The 13,413-nt window shown below is 45.5% G+C and overlaps 1 long non-coding RNA gene across 3 annotated transcripts; it reads left to right on the top strand.

Annotated features, from left to right (window-relative positions):
- Positions 1–10: 10 nt before the first annotated feature.
- Positions 11–13,009, top strand: LOC121075545. Of its 3 annotated transcripts, XR_005823009.1 has the most exons (6): positions 11–108; positions 349–1,409; positions 3,118–3,239; positions 8,620–8,761; positions 10,004–10,288; positions 10,403–13,009. It is a non-coding gene; the product is annotated as an uncharacterized LOC121075545 (long non-coding RNA). The 3 variants fall into 3 exon arrangements; XR_005823008.1 differs by having other exon boundaries at positions 10,032–13,009; XR_005823007.1 differs by having other exon boundaries at positions 10,004–13,009.
- The last annotated feature ends 404 nt before the right edge of the window (positions 13,010–13,413 follow it).

Raw genomic sequence — 13,413 nt, 5'->3', positions numbered from 1 at the left:
TCTCAGAAATTCTCCAATTATTTTTGCTGAGCTGGAAGTACTTTTTTTGGTCTGTGCTGATGGATTCCCTCTGCCACTGGCATGATTTATAGTCACTCATGTCTACAGGTAACAATTCCCTTTCCCCTCTGGGTTGCGTATTGTCCATCATCCACCTGTCAGCCAAATGTCTGCTTTCCCCTTTCATCCCAGCCAAATAACCTGGGTGTTTGTTAGCCACAGCAGCCATCTGCTCTGCTGCTGTGGGGATGCTGATGGGATGTAGTTAGTGGGTGAGGTACAGGAACCTCGACCTGGGCCTTATCTCAGAGCTTGGTCACCTTGTTGGCATCCCTTGTCTCATCGCAGGATGCGTCAGTGCTGCCCATGGGATGCTGAGGTTGACTGGAAAGATAAAAGGGATGCATGAGCCCCCGAGCACAAGATGGGAAACGCTGTATCTCATGTTGACAAACTAAATACAGACCAGCAATGTGGTGCAATGTGGTACATGTTATCCTGGGATGCGCTGTTGGATGTGTCCTGTGCATGTGGCAAACTGCTGTTACTTTGCTTTAGTTGGAAGTGGTGAGGTCTACGTCTGCCGTTGCCTCCAGTTCTGGGCAGTGTGGTATGAGAAGGATACAGACGAGTCTGCAATATGCTGAAAGGCAGCAGTAAGAAAGAGAAGAGGTCAGAAAAAATGACCTGTGAGCAGCGTTTTGTCATGGAAAAGAAAAGCCTGAGCTGCGACAGTAGCCGTGTCATAGGTGAAGGGACCATTTCCCTGGTGTCCCCTGGCTGTCTCCACAAGAACAAGACAAAAGGATGTACATTTTGCAACAAGGAAAACGTAAGGTGAGTATTGGCTGTTGGGGGTTGAGAGGCTGCAGCGTGCCACATAGGCGGTTGCGAAGGTTTGGAGAATCAGACAAACGGCTTTTGGCACCATACAGCGTTGGAAGAAGGTCACTAGAGAAGGACGGGCGAAAAGGGACACCCTTCCCCTTACTGACGGGACTGAAGTTGTTGATGGCTGTCACAGCTGGCTGCTGATTTCCTTCTGCCCAGAGGCTGGGAACATCCAGCTCTTCTGACTTATATGTGTAAAATAATTTGTGGGCTGGAAGAAGGCGTCCAGGGTGCTCGCTGTGGCCCTGCACAGAGGGGGCTTGTGGCTGCTCTCACGAGGTCCTGATTGCTCCAGGACAGCTGCTTACAGGACTCTGCAGAGCACTGGGCAAAGGTTTGGTGTAGCCATCAGAAGACTCACTTTGTGAAAGATGCGACTGATACTGTTCAGACACAGGAGGCACGGAAAGAATTAGAAACAGATTCCTCTGAAAGAAGCAAGACAATGGGATATATTACAGCATCAAAATGTTCTTGGCAGGTGGAGTGTATATATCAAGTACTGAAAAAACTGTTTGGTAAGTGATACATTTCATATTAAAATATATAAATCATCCACTTGGAGAAGAATTGGACTCTCTGGGCAAGTACCTTAGCTGCTACATCTGACATACTGCCTGTTAAAACAGATATATTAATTTCAAAACCTGATAATCATTGCCTAGTTTTTTATTTGTTCCAGGATAAAACTCAGAATGAGATGCATCATTCACAGCATCTGACAGTCATCTGTCTGTTACTGGCTTGACTGTCATTTCAGTGCTGCAGTGCAGTGAATAGTCCCTAGTTTATCAGTGTATCTATTGATTAATATATACTCCCGTTACAGTAAATATATATAATAATAAATTAGATAATGTAACCATAATAAACTTGCTATATCTAGTGTGTAACCTACTAAATCAAAATTAACAATTACTAATTGAAATTATATCCCCTAGTACAGCGTTATATAAATCAAAGGCATTTTCTCTCACGTCCATGCATCATTCAGAAGATTAATCCTCCAGCAACTGTAAATGTTTTTCTACTGCGTTCATTTGGCTAAGCTGGATAATGGTAATAGCCTTGGGGTTAAATACACAATACAGTGTGTTAGAGCTGACGTACTGATTATTGCCCCGTACGTCCTAAGCGCTCATCAAACTGCAGTGGTGAGGCACTGGGCCATGGGGATGGCCAGTGCTCCACACCCAAGGCCCATGGGATTCCTCGGTTCTCAGGTTTTCATGGAGATTGTATTTACCCAGTTGTCTTTTACCCTGTGTGCTAGGACACAAAGGACTAAGACACAAAAAAAAAATAAAAAAAATGCTAATTTGAAAGAAGCGTTGGTGACCTGTTTGCTTCCCAACCCACCAGTGCTCTCCTTTACTTCCCACTTGAAAGACTCAAGAGGAACATTATTAAACCCCTTTTATTTTCACTCTCCAACGTCCCAGACAGATGGGAACATCAATGGGAGCTGCCCCCAGGAGAGGGCTGAACAGCACAGCCCCAAACAGTGCTGCATCAGCCCAGCCGCCTTGGGTCGTGGACAACATCTGGCTCGTGTGAGCGGACCCTGCCAGGAGGACTGATGGAGAGCATCTTGAGAGAAATGCTTTTTATGAATGACTTTACAGTGAGTTTCTGTAGGGATCATCACTGGCCCATCAGTAAGGGTCTCTGAGGAGCTCTATTTTGCAGTGTGCGCAATGGGGAGAAATGCTGATTCCTCGGGAGCCAGGAAAGGGTGAGAAGAAACCAGTGAGACAGCTCGAGCTACCTTCACTTGCAGCAGCTTCACAAAATGTCCTAACCATACACAGAAAACCAATCAGAGGTTATGCAAAGCTCTCGTGATCACTTTGCATTTTCAAAGAAGACTGGGCATTGGTCCAAACCCATAATCTGTGCAAGGGCATGTCACAACAAATCGGAGAGGGATAATTAGAGTTTTATGAAGAGTGGCTCTCTATAATGCTACCTACTGTTTACTTACCAACAATTTTAAATTTAGCACCTGATTCATTTTATATAACATGAACTAAAAAAACATTTTCTAACAAGCTTATATTTGCTGTTAGTTACGTGTGTGTTTGTTTGTTTTAAATAACCTTGTTTCCCCAGTGGGACCAATGTGCATGCACGTGTGTCTGTCTGCTCATAAAATGGTATTGTAATATATGAAAGCACAGGAATATGGCTTTAGCAGATAATAACTCTTGATTTTGTTGTTCCAAGTGTTTTTTTCTAGAAGTCAATGAAAGTCCAGTTCACTCGAAACAATAGCACTTTGAGAACCATTCCTATGCTTTCCAGAAGTGTGTGAAGAGATGCATGTAAGATGGAGGTCTAAAAGCAAGGTAAGGTGTGACATTTTCTTCATTGCCTTTTATTGAAGTTCTGTAACTTTGTTAGCTAGAGTTGCTGTTGTGTTTTATCCCAGATAGGACTCGATTTCATTGATATCTAGCACCTGTACGTTGTGTCCAGCTGTGTATAGTCATTCAACATCTCATTTAGAAAAATTGTGCTTTAGCAAGATACTACTTTTTTACATTATTGATGTGTTACAACTACTGTGGCTGTATGGATATTCTTATCCATGGGCTAATCTGGGAGTATTAATCTACCCGCTGCCCACACAAAGATTTATTTTGAAAGTCAACACACAGAATGTAGCTCAGCATTAAGTATTTTTATCTTCTTAATAAACCCCCTGAAATCAGCAAAAGCAATACATACAAGAAAATAGTCATCTGTTATTCTTCTTCGTGACATTGAAAAGATAGAAATGTGAGATTTTTCAAAATCTTTATTGTTGAATTACTTTTAACCCAATTCGCATAATTCAAGCATCTTCTTTTTCCGCACAAATAGTCATAAACAACCATATGGCTAATTGCTTACCTAAAGTGTATTCCTTTTTGAACAAGTGCAGCACTGGCTGTATCCCCATTGGCAAGCGGTGTGATGCCGTGGGTGTGGAGGTAAGTCCTCCCGTCCACATCCATACCATGCGTGTTCCCGTGGGATGGTTCCCCACGAGCCACATAAGGTCCCAGGAGCTGGCACATGAGGTGCATGGCTGAGGGTTAGCTTAACCCCAAGGGGTGCAGCCATCATCTCGTGCTCCGCAGTGCGAACTGAAGCATGGTGAGTGGAGGGCAATGGGGAGGTTTGCTCCCTCCTGACAGCAACCAAAATGCTGACATAGGTGCACACACTGCATACCACTTTCTTATGGCCCTGTTCTTCACATCTTGAAAGGATATCGAAGAAACATCCCGTCATATCACTTCTTGCTCCTTGTGATCATTGTTGAGGTTTGAAGTGCTTGGGGAGCCACGAGGCAGGGGCAGGTCAGCCTATGCTGTGCCCTGCAAAGAAGTTGCCTCCCTCCACCTGCCTTAGCACAGTGGGACCTGGGCGCTGCTCTCTGCTTCTTTGCAGGGCTGTGGTTTGAGGGGGGAGAAGGACTGAAAATTCTTGGGTATGTTATCCCTAAGTGCAACCTGACATTGGACTGACAGGTATATGAAACAACTCAGATTTGCTTCTTGCTTGATTTGGCTTCAGGCATTTGAATCCAAGTCTCCCACCTATGAGGACAACGCTCTGGAAAATCTTGGCCCTGCTTTCAGAAGGACTTTTTCTGTGCTTTCACCAGCTATGGTAGCATCATGCTGTGCTGTGGCATACCCACAGTGATCAGCTGCATGTGCATGCATCCCTTAGCACCAGCACAGCAAGGTAACTAAGCTTGGGCAGTGTAAGGCGTTGGCTTATGGGTCGGGATTGGAAATCCCATTAGACATCAGCAAGGTCCAGTCTGTATGGGTAAAATGGTAAGCTACAAGGTGCTGCAAAATTGGGAAGTATTGTTTTGTGGTAGTAATGATTAATATTAATAAGCATAATAGGTTTTCATGATGTGGACAGGGTGAATAGCGGAATGGATTCAGGTCTTTTTATTTTCTTCTCAGCTTGTTATTATCTAGAGGAAAAAAAAAAAAACACAACAAAACACAACACTAATTACCAGAAGCTAATAGCTAGTGTGTTACTTACCCTCTTAATTAGTACCCTAATTATTAAGTGCAGTGATAACCACTAGTTAGAATGTATTTGCTTTTTAAGACTTTCTTGTTTATCTGTCTTCCTGCTCTGTCTTTTTAATAACACTGACACCAGCAGAGTAGCTGCAGAGAGAATACCAATAATTTCCCCTTGGGAAATGAGTCATTTTGAGCCTCCTGAATGCTGTTATGATTTTCATTCTGTTGTAAAATGCTTTTCACCTTTGTACTGTTGCCTTGTGTTAGGTTCTGACATGAAAGCACTAACACTTGAAATTGTGAGGATGAACCCAGGGGAGCAGAAAAGGCCACCTCAGTGGCACAAAATCTTGCTCAAAGTCTTCCATGTGGGATGCAGGAAGGCTTCTAAACAACGTGGAAGCCCATCTCTAAATCCTGCCTGTCTCTTTGGCTGCCCATCTCAAAATCCTGAAGCGGTCAGTGAAATATTCCCCATCATGTCTGTTTAAAGTCACAAGGTCATCGTGGGATGTGTTTCTCCTGGTCCCACTGGTAACCTCTTGCTCTCCATCCTGTGGCATCCAGGTGCTAGGGGCTGCAGTCCCGTGTCTCTGCTGCATCCCAATGTGTGGCGCCCGCTTCGAGAGGAAGGGGTGGCTGTGCAGAGTTCATCCATGCTTGAGTGAAATGGCCAGCAACTACTTGTGGATTCTTAATAAAATAGCCATTTGAATGGAAAATTACACCTAAAGCCCTGCCAAAAATCCTGTATTGAGGTGATTGGTATTTATGGGCCACTGCCAGAAGCTGTTATAATACAACTTTTTTATGGATTCTTATTAAGTCTTTCCAGGGAGCAATACATTCTAAGCAACTGAAGCCAGTGAGTTACAATTTGTCACGGGGGGAGGAAAGATCTCTTGGCTCCAGAGCACAACATACGGACATGCTCAGTTTGGATGTGCTGTAGCAAACCAGAAAAAGTACTTTGCTAGTTGTAAAATCTAATGGCAGGAGGAAGACATCCCTGCTCTCTGCCCTTGATTCTTGGCAGTGTGGATTACAACATGCTGCTGCTTAAAGGGTGTGGATTAGAAAGGATGTTAACTACATGTACGGTTACTGTTTCTATAGCCTCATTAGTATGCACGATGTTTCACACTGATTTGACATTGTCTCTGCCCTAAGGAGCTTGAAATTTAAAGGCAAAACCCTGTGACCATGTGAAATCTGAACATTGCAAGCAAGGCTCTCAGGAAAGGATTTGTGAGACTGTGAACAAATACATTTTATTCAACATGTCAAAGCAGGGAGAAGGCAGGGAGGCAGAGGTAAACAACTGGAGCGGAGGAGAAAAATAATGAGAGAGCCCTAATTGTTGTCAGCTTGATTCCAACCTTGCTCACCCAGACAGACGTTGCTGCATCTTTGTCAGTAGAGGTATTTCTGATTTGCAGCAATCCAAGTGAGAACATCTTCCATGCTTTTATCCAAGTCATCTGCTGCTGCAGTGTTTTCAGACCCATGTGTTTTGTTTTGTTTTTTGCCTCGCTCAGTATTTCTGGGCGCACAGGGTCCCTGAAAGAGCAGGAGGCAGGATGGGCAGGCACCCGGTGGTGCTTCTCTGTGCAGGGGCCCATGCTAAGGAGTGGCAGGGGGTTGTCTGTGCTCCCACATGTGGCAATTTCTTCCCGCACCTGAAGCTAGTCCCATTTTTACAGGGGTGATCTTCCACATGTGAACGTCATGAGGTTCAGCAAGGCCAAGGGCAAGGTCCTGTACCACGGCCAGGGCAACCTCAAACACAACTACAGGCTGGGCAGAGAATGGATGAGAGCAGCCCTGAGGAGAAGGACCTGGGGGTGCTGGTTGATGAGAAGCTCAACGTGAGCCAGCAATGTGCGCTTGCAGCCCAGAAAGCCAGCCCTATCCTGGGCTGCACCAAAAGCAGTGTGGGCAGCAGGGAGAGGGCGGGGATTGTGCCCCTCTGCGCTGCTCTCATGAGACCCCACCTGGAGCCTGTGCTCAGCTCTGGGGACCCCAGCACCAGAAGGACAGGGACGTATCAGAGCGAGTCCAGAGGCCACGAAGATGAAGTATCTGGAGCACCTCTGCTATGGAGACAGGCTGAGGGAGTTGGGGTTGTTCAGCCCAGAGAAGGCTCCGCGGAGACCTCACAGCAGCCTTCCAGTGCCTAAAGGGGGCTACAGGAAAGCTGGGGTGTGTAGTAATAGGACGAGGGGTAATGGCTTAAACTAAAAGAGGGGAGATTTAGATTAGTTGTAAGGAAGAAATTCTTCACTCAGAGGGTGGTGAGGCCCTGGCATGGGCTGCCAAGAGGAGCTGTGGGTGCCCCATCCCTGGCAGTGCCCAAGGCCAGGCTGGATGGGGCTGGGGGCAGCCCGGGTTGGGGACAGGGGGCCCTGCCCATGGCAGGGGTTGGGGCTGGGTGGATTCTGTGATCCCTTCCAGCACAAACCATTCTGTGATATTCTCAGTCATGCCTTTCTGGTCATAGTCCTTTCTTGGACTATGTCATCAGAAATAATGCAGTTGCGGCCCCAGTGTGGCCAAATTACAAGAAGCTGCTACCTGCAGTGTCCGCCTCTCCTCTGGTCCCTGTAGTGCTCCAAGCCGCTTTCCTTTCCTCCTCCTTACATCTGTGCCTTTCCCCAGGGGGAAGTGCAAGCCCCCAGTACTCCCACCCCACCGCTGCCTTGGTGACCCACTGGTGCCCGTTTGGGGATGCACGCTGCATCCCTCCTCTGGCATGAGCTGCAGAGGCCCTGTGAGCAGTTTGCAGGGCATTAAGAGCCAGCGCAGTTTTCTTTGCATGCACGGGCTGGAATTGCAAAACAGCATTTTGCAGATCAAGATGCACGCCAGTCTCAGGGAATGTGCATACAGAAAAAAAAACTGTTTGCACAATTGCTTTGAGCCTGCCAGCCTGGGCAGCAGCTGTAATGGAGATGTGCAGTGCGGGCCTCAGCACCCTGCAAGCCCGCACACAGACAGCAACGCGCGGTGTACGTTCACATACCCTGTGCTCAGCCAGAGAAAACAGCAAGCTCAGGGCAAAGCCAGTATGCGCTGCAGGATAAATGAAGCTTGGAGGAAGATTACAACATGCCCGATGCCTTCCTGAGAATAGCAGCGATCACAGAAAATGAGTCGGGGGAGAAGCAAAGGAAGGAAGCTTTTTTGGTCTGTGATGCAGGGGTCTGGAAAACAAAGAACCCCCCCCCACCTAGCCTGTTAATTAGGCAAAAAATTCTCCAAGGCAGCAAAGCGCCCGGGCTGGGGCTGGCGTCCCGCCGAGCTGGCACATGCTGCCCCAGCACAGCTCTGCGCTGCCCGCTCGCCACGGGTTGGGCTGCGGCAGCAGCACAGGTTATCGCATGACTGAAAAGCTTTTCCGTTGTCCCCTTCTGATTACATGTAAGCTTCACTACTGGCAGCAGCAGATGTTTGTTTCCTTGAACGACACTCAGACTGGAGAGGTGTGTGCTTTGCTTTGTGGGAGACCTAATGTGAACAGTACTTTCTGATCCCCCCGCTCTTGGCAGTACTGCAAGAGACAACAGGCTTGAAAAAAAGCTTCCCTTTCTGTGCTGGGTTTATAAACATCTCTGTAGCTACACTAATATCATGGGTTTCCTTTTTTTTTTTTTTTTTTTTTTTTTTTTAATAATTTTTCCTCCAGAACTGTTCTACCCAAAAACGTGTTGCAGAGAGAGCTGGAAAGGAAACAAAAGACTTTTTGTTGAGGCTTCAGCTCCTCGGCACACGCTATCAGCACTCCATCTGCTCGCTGGGCCCCAGCTCCCGTGTTCTGGTCACCAAGAGTGAGTGTAAGGCCACTAAGGTCATTTATTTACATGCCAAGTAAATGCCACTCAGCTGTCTTCCCAGAGAGGCTGAGGTTGTCATGGTGTCTCCCACATCTTTTCAGTACATCTTTATATTGTGTACTCTAACAGCCTTTCTCAATCCTGCCTACCGCAGTTAAGCTTTGGCTTTTGAGTCTCTCTTTTTGTATCCATGTAAGTATTTCCATGTAGTTATCTTTTGGAACCATTTATTTATTAGCATCCTCTAATACAACATTCTCTTCAAACATGATGTACATTGATATGAAAGCAGGTAATTGCTTAAAACTGAAAATGCCTGTTGGTGTTGCAGCATTTAAAAAGAAAAAGCTAATGGTTGCTAGGATGGGGGCTACTATCAATTCAAATTTTGCATGAATTTTGTGCTTTCTAGCACAAAAAAATTGTATGCACTTGTAAGATGTTTGCACACAGAGATACCTCTGCTGGATCTAGCACCTCAAGTTTCTCTGGGGCCTCTGTGATCTCTGGTTCTGTGAAGATTTTTAGCCACTGTACTAATAAATGGTATGCATGAATGTTGGGGAAGAGAGTTCCTTCAGGGCTGGTCTGCTCTGAGTGGCCTGAAATTTCTTAACTGTTCACAATAACGGCCCATGGGCAGGAGAGTCTTCCTCTGCAGGGCGTGCTGGGAAACTCATTTCTGAGGGTGGCACTGCTCCCTGGGAAGGAGTCCGTATCGGTGCGATTTCCATGCACAGAATGGAAATATTTTCTCCTTCCTGGCTGCCACAGAACTGAGTTCAGAGATGTTCCATACATTGTGCTGCATTTCTCTCCCTCTTAAGCCTCAGAAGTGCAAGGAAATGTAATAATAAAATTTTTACAGCAGCAGGAGCCCAGCTGAACGGGTAATTGTCACACCATATAAAGGTATTTGAAAAGGTGGAAGGAAAAATAAACTAAATGTCCTCCTTTTACTGGGGAAACATATTATTATTTATGAATAATTTTCATTGTTGAAGGAAAGTGTAAGATACAATCAGAGAGACCATAAAACAGGAAATGTATAAAGTGTTATTTACATTACATTGGAGAAGAGGAAATCACTGGCAGGGAGAATGCTTATTTTTTTAAAAATACAAAATCAACTTATTTAGAATTGCATGCTTAGATTAAATTCTGTACAAAGAATAATCCATAAGTCTTCCTGCAATAGAAATGTGACTTCTGGTGATGCTAATGCCTCTGTCTCAGGTTGTGTTTGTGTCCATGTACCACACAGCAGACTGAGGCTTCAGCAAGATTCTGCTGTGGTAGGAGTGGAGCAAACCTGGAGCTGAGGGAAAGGCAGTTTCCAAAAGGTTTCCTGTGTATAATGAGTGACAGACACGATGCGACAGTATCAGCCAGTATCAATAGCAGCATGGCTGGTGTCGGAGCATTAGCAGACCAACAATTTCCGATGTTATGACTGATGCAGTAAATACACTACCAACATGTGTGCTCGGGCTGAGAAGCTGAAAGCCTTGGGTTTAAGAGGTGTCTGTCTGTGTGTTCATATAAATACACCCTGTTAATAGCTGGTGAATAATTTTTACTACCTCTTGCCACCAAGGATTGCAAATTCTAATTAGTGAATGTGTTTATCCCCAGAAAGCCCCTGGCTCTTGCAGGCTGCCAGCCTCGCACAGCGCTGCTCTGTTGCAACAGCCCTGCCTTTCCTCTCCCAGCCCCTCGCAGTGCCCCACAGATCGAAGTCACCAACGTTGTAGCCAAGGACAGCTTTATCAACACGGAGGTGTGCACCCCTGTACAAACAAAGCAGTGTTAGCCCTACAGATGCTGCTGTCGAGGCAGCGCAGAGCCACGTGCCTGCCTCCTGAAGCCTTCCCACGGCTGAACCGAGCCACTCGCGCTCAGCTGGGTGGAGGAGGGAGCCCCGGGGCCTCCCGGTCCAAGGACGGCTGTGTCCCTTGGGCTGCTCCAGAGGCAGAAGCTGTCACTGTCCTTTCTGTTCTTAAAGGATGCCAATTTTTTTTTTTTAAATGAGGCTTGCTAATCACTGATGACTTTCAAAGTTCCATTACTAGATCAGGAGACAAATTATTCCTGAGGATCCTCCTCAGGATGCCAAGCCCATGTAACCAGAGCAATCTGGGGGACTTTCTGTTCTCTTTATCTATTGCTCATCCCACAGAGCTAGAACAAAAACCTGGAAATTTTTTTCACGTGTTCTCAGAAGACAAAGGTAGCACAGAAAGGAGAAAAATACAATGGTTAGTTGGTTCTTAAGATGCATTTGGGGAGTGGTGCTGCTGGACTTGTGTAGATGCTGCACCTGATTTGTAGGGCTGGGGATCAGCTAGGAAAGTTTTTTGCTTTTACTCTTCTGGTCTGCCAGTAATGGAGTGTGAACTGGCATGAAATGTCATAATCTCAGACTTTTGCACTCCAGTATTTTACCAGAAAATCGATTGCTTTCTCAGATGTAAGCAACTGGAGAGTGCTGAACAGATTAGGGCCTGTTAGTATTGGGCAGCCCTTTAAACAGATAAGCATTCAAAAGGGGTTTGTACAATTGGAAACGATGCAGCTGATGACTGTCTGTGAAGAATATTTTTTCATCTTCTCCTGTTCACAGAAAAAGCAGCGCAAGTAATGGGGGCTTACAGCATGTCAGATCACAGCCAAGGGAAGAGTGTTGCTTAAATTCAGATCGAACTTTGCTCTTTCCACAAGGAAATGGAGTTCTTACTGAAATGCAAACTTTTGTGGGTGCTTTCTGCTTTCCACAAGAAATGACAGTTCCAGAGGAAAGAAAAGTGCTTTTGACTTTTGGGGTTGGGTTTTAAAGAAGTCTCAAATGTTTTTGTAAAAGCTGAAGGATGCTTTGTTGTCTTACGCAGCAGAGTGGAATTGCAAAGAGTAAATGAAGATTATGCCTCATAAAGTCCTGCTTCAGAAACTTCCAAACAATTTGTTTCTCCTGAAATTTTTTATTTTTATTTTTCCCCACTATCACAATTAGCTACTTGCTCAAGCACTGCTTTTATGCAGTCAAGGAGGGACTTCCAGCTGCTGCTCTTGGTGTGTACATGGGTTGTGTGACTGTGCCTGGGAAAAGATACTTGGAAAAGAACAGTGAAGGAAAAAGCACTTTTATTGTCCATCTTAAGACGAGTTCCACCAACAAAACAGTGAAATAGCCTAACATATGGATTTAAGACAGGTTCATGTCACAACTCTCTTGAGCCATACGGCTGCTGGTTGCTGATGCTCAGAGCCCCCAGATGCCTGATTGCTACATCTGCACACAGAGCCTTAAAGGCAGGTCTGGAAAGATGAGCAACCGCTCAGAATCACCTGTGAGAAGCTCCACGGCTTCCCCAAAGTTGACAAAAACTATTTGGAAGGAATTTGCTGCACAGGGTTGCAGCTGGACTGACAGTGGAGTCGAGGTTCGGGGCCAAGCTGCAAGCATTGAGCTGGTGCAGCAGGATGGTGCTGTTGTGAGCTGAGCTGGCTCAGCAGTGGGAAGGAAAGAACCTGAAACAGATTGTACCTACAGCAAGGCGGTGATGTTGCGATACGCCTCCCTGCTGAAGGCTGTGGAAATCCTATATTTTATTCACATGAGAAATTAGACTTTAAGTGGCCGATGTATAAGGCTGCGTGCAGATTAAATGTCTGCACACGGTAAATATGCGAGTACAAGCTACTGCCTTGTACCACTACAATACCCTATGCATAATGCATAGCTTATGAATAATTTGCACAAGGATCTATTCCCAAACTTATGATATTACATGATTTTTTTCACTCTGAAAGGAAACAGAGGGAAAGTGTCATCCTTCAGGAATAAAGGGGACAGGCAGGATCGGGAGCTGGAGAGCTGAGGCAGCCCTGTGAGGAAGCAGCTCTCGCGGCTGCATGAGCAGTGTCTGCTGTTAATGCTCTAGCAATCCAGGAAGAAAATGAAAGGCTGTCAGATGGTTAAAAATCATTCCTTTTATTACAGCATTACTCACTGCCTTCGACTTTGTGATAAATTGTTTGGAAAGCTGATTGTTTCAATGGGTGTGGATATAAAACCAAAGAAAACACTGCCCTTGGAGGCAAGGATATAGTCCTTAATTTCAGTTGGAAGCAAATAAATAGTAACTATTTCTCTTCAGCCTTCTGAGTATTTTTTGTGCTTCAAAATCTCTGAATGATTACATGGGTGAGGAAGCAAGGAAAAAGAAACCTGCTTAAGATAAAAATAAGTTTGATGCCTTTTCTCTGTTAATTTTGGCCCAACATTCCTGCTGAGCCTGAAGTAAACGCCCTGTGGTATTGGAAGAAACTGAGTAGTTTCTTTTTGTACTGCTTGTTTTTATTTTTCCTTTTGGCCCTTCTGGATTTTCCTGGGAGCATGTGCTTGTCCCTGCCCATAGGACCTGGGAGTCAGGGGATTTCTGTTCCTTTTTTAAAGCTCATTCTTTCCAGATTTAACTGATTCTGGCGACTTCAGAGAAACAAGACACTTTGCCATGCGTTGTTCACAGGATGTAGCCAGAGCTCCTTAGGCTCAAAAGGTAAAATTTACAAAGTCTAATATTAATGAAATCAGGAGTTGTGGGATTTCACACATGGGGGGGTAGGCGGGCTGTCTTGATGCAGAA

The sequence above is a fragment of the Cygnus olor genome, chromosome 10 (genome assembly GCF_009769625.2).
Source record: "Cygnus olor isolate bCygOlo1 chromosome 10, bCygOlo1.pri.v2, whole genome shotgun sequence".
In the NCBI taxonomy this organism is placed as follows: Eukaryota; Metazoa; Chordata; class Aves; order Anseriformes; family Anatidae; genus Cygnus; species Cygnus olor.
Note: the sequence above shows the minus strand (reverse complement) of the source record. Positions and strands in the feature narration are given on the sequence as shown.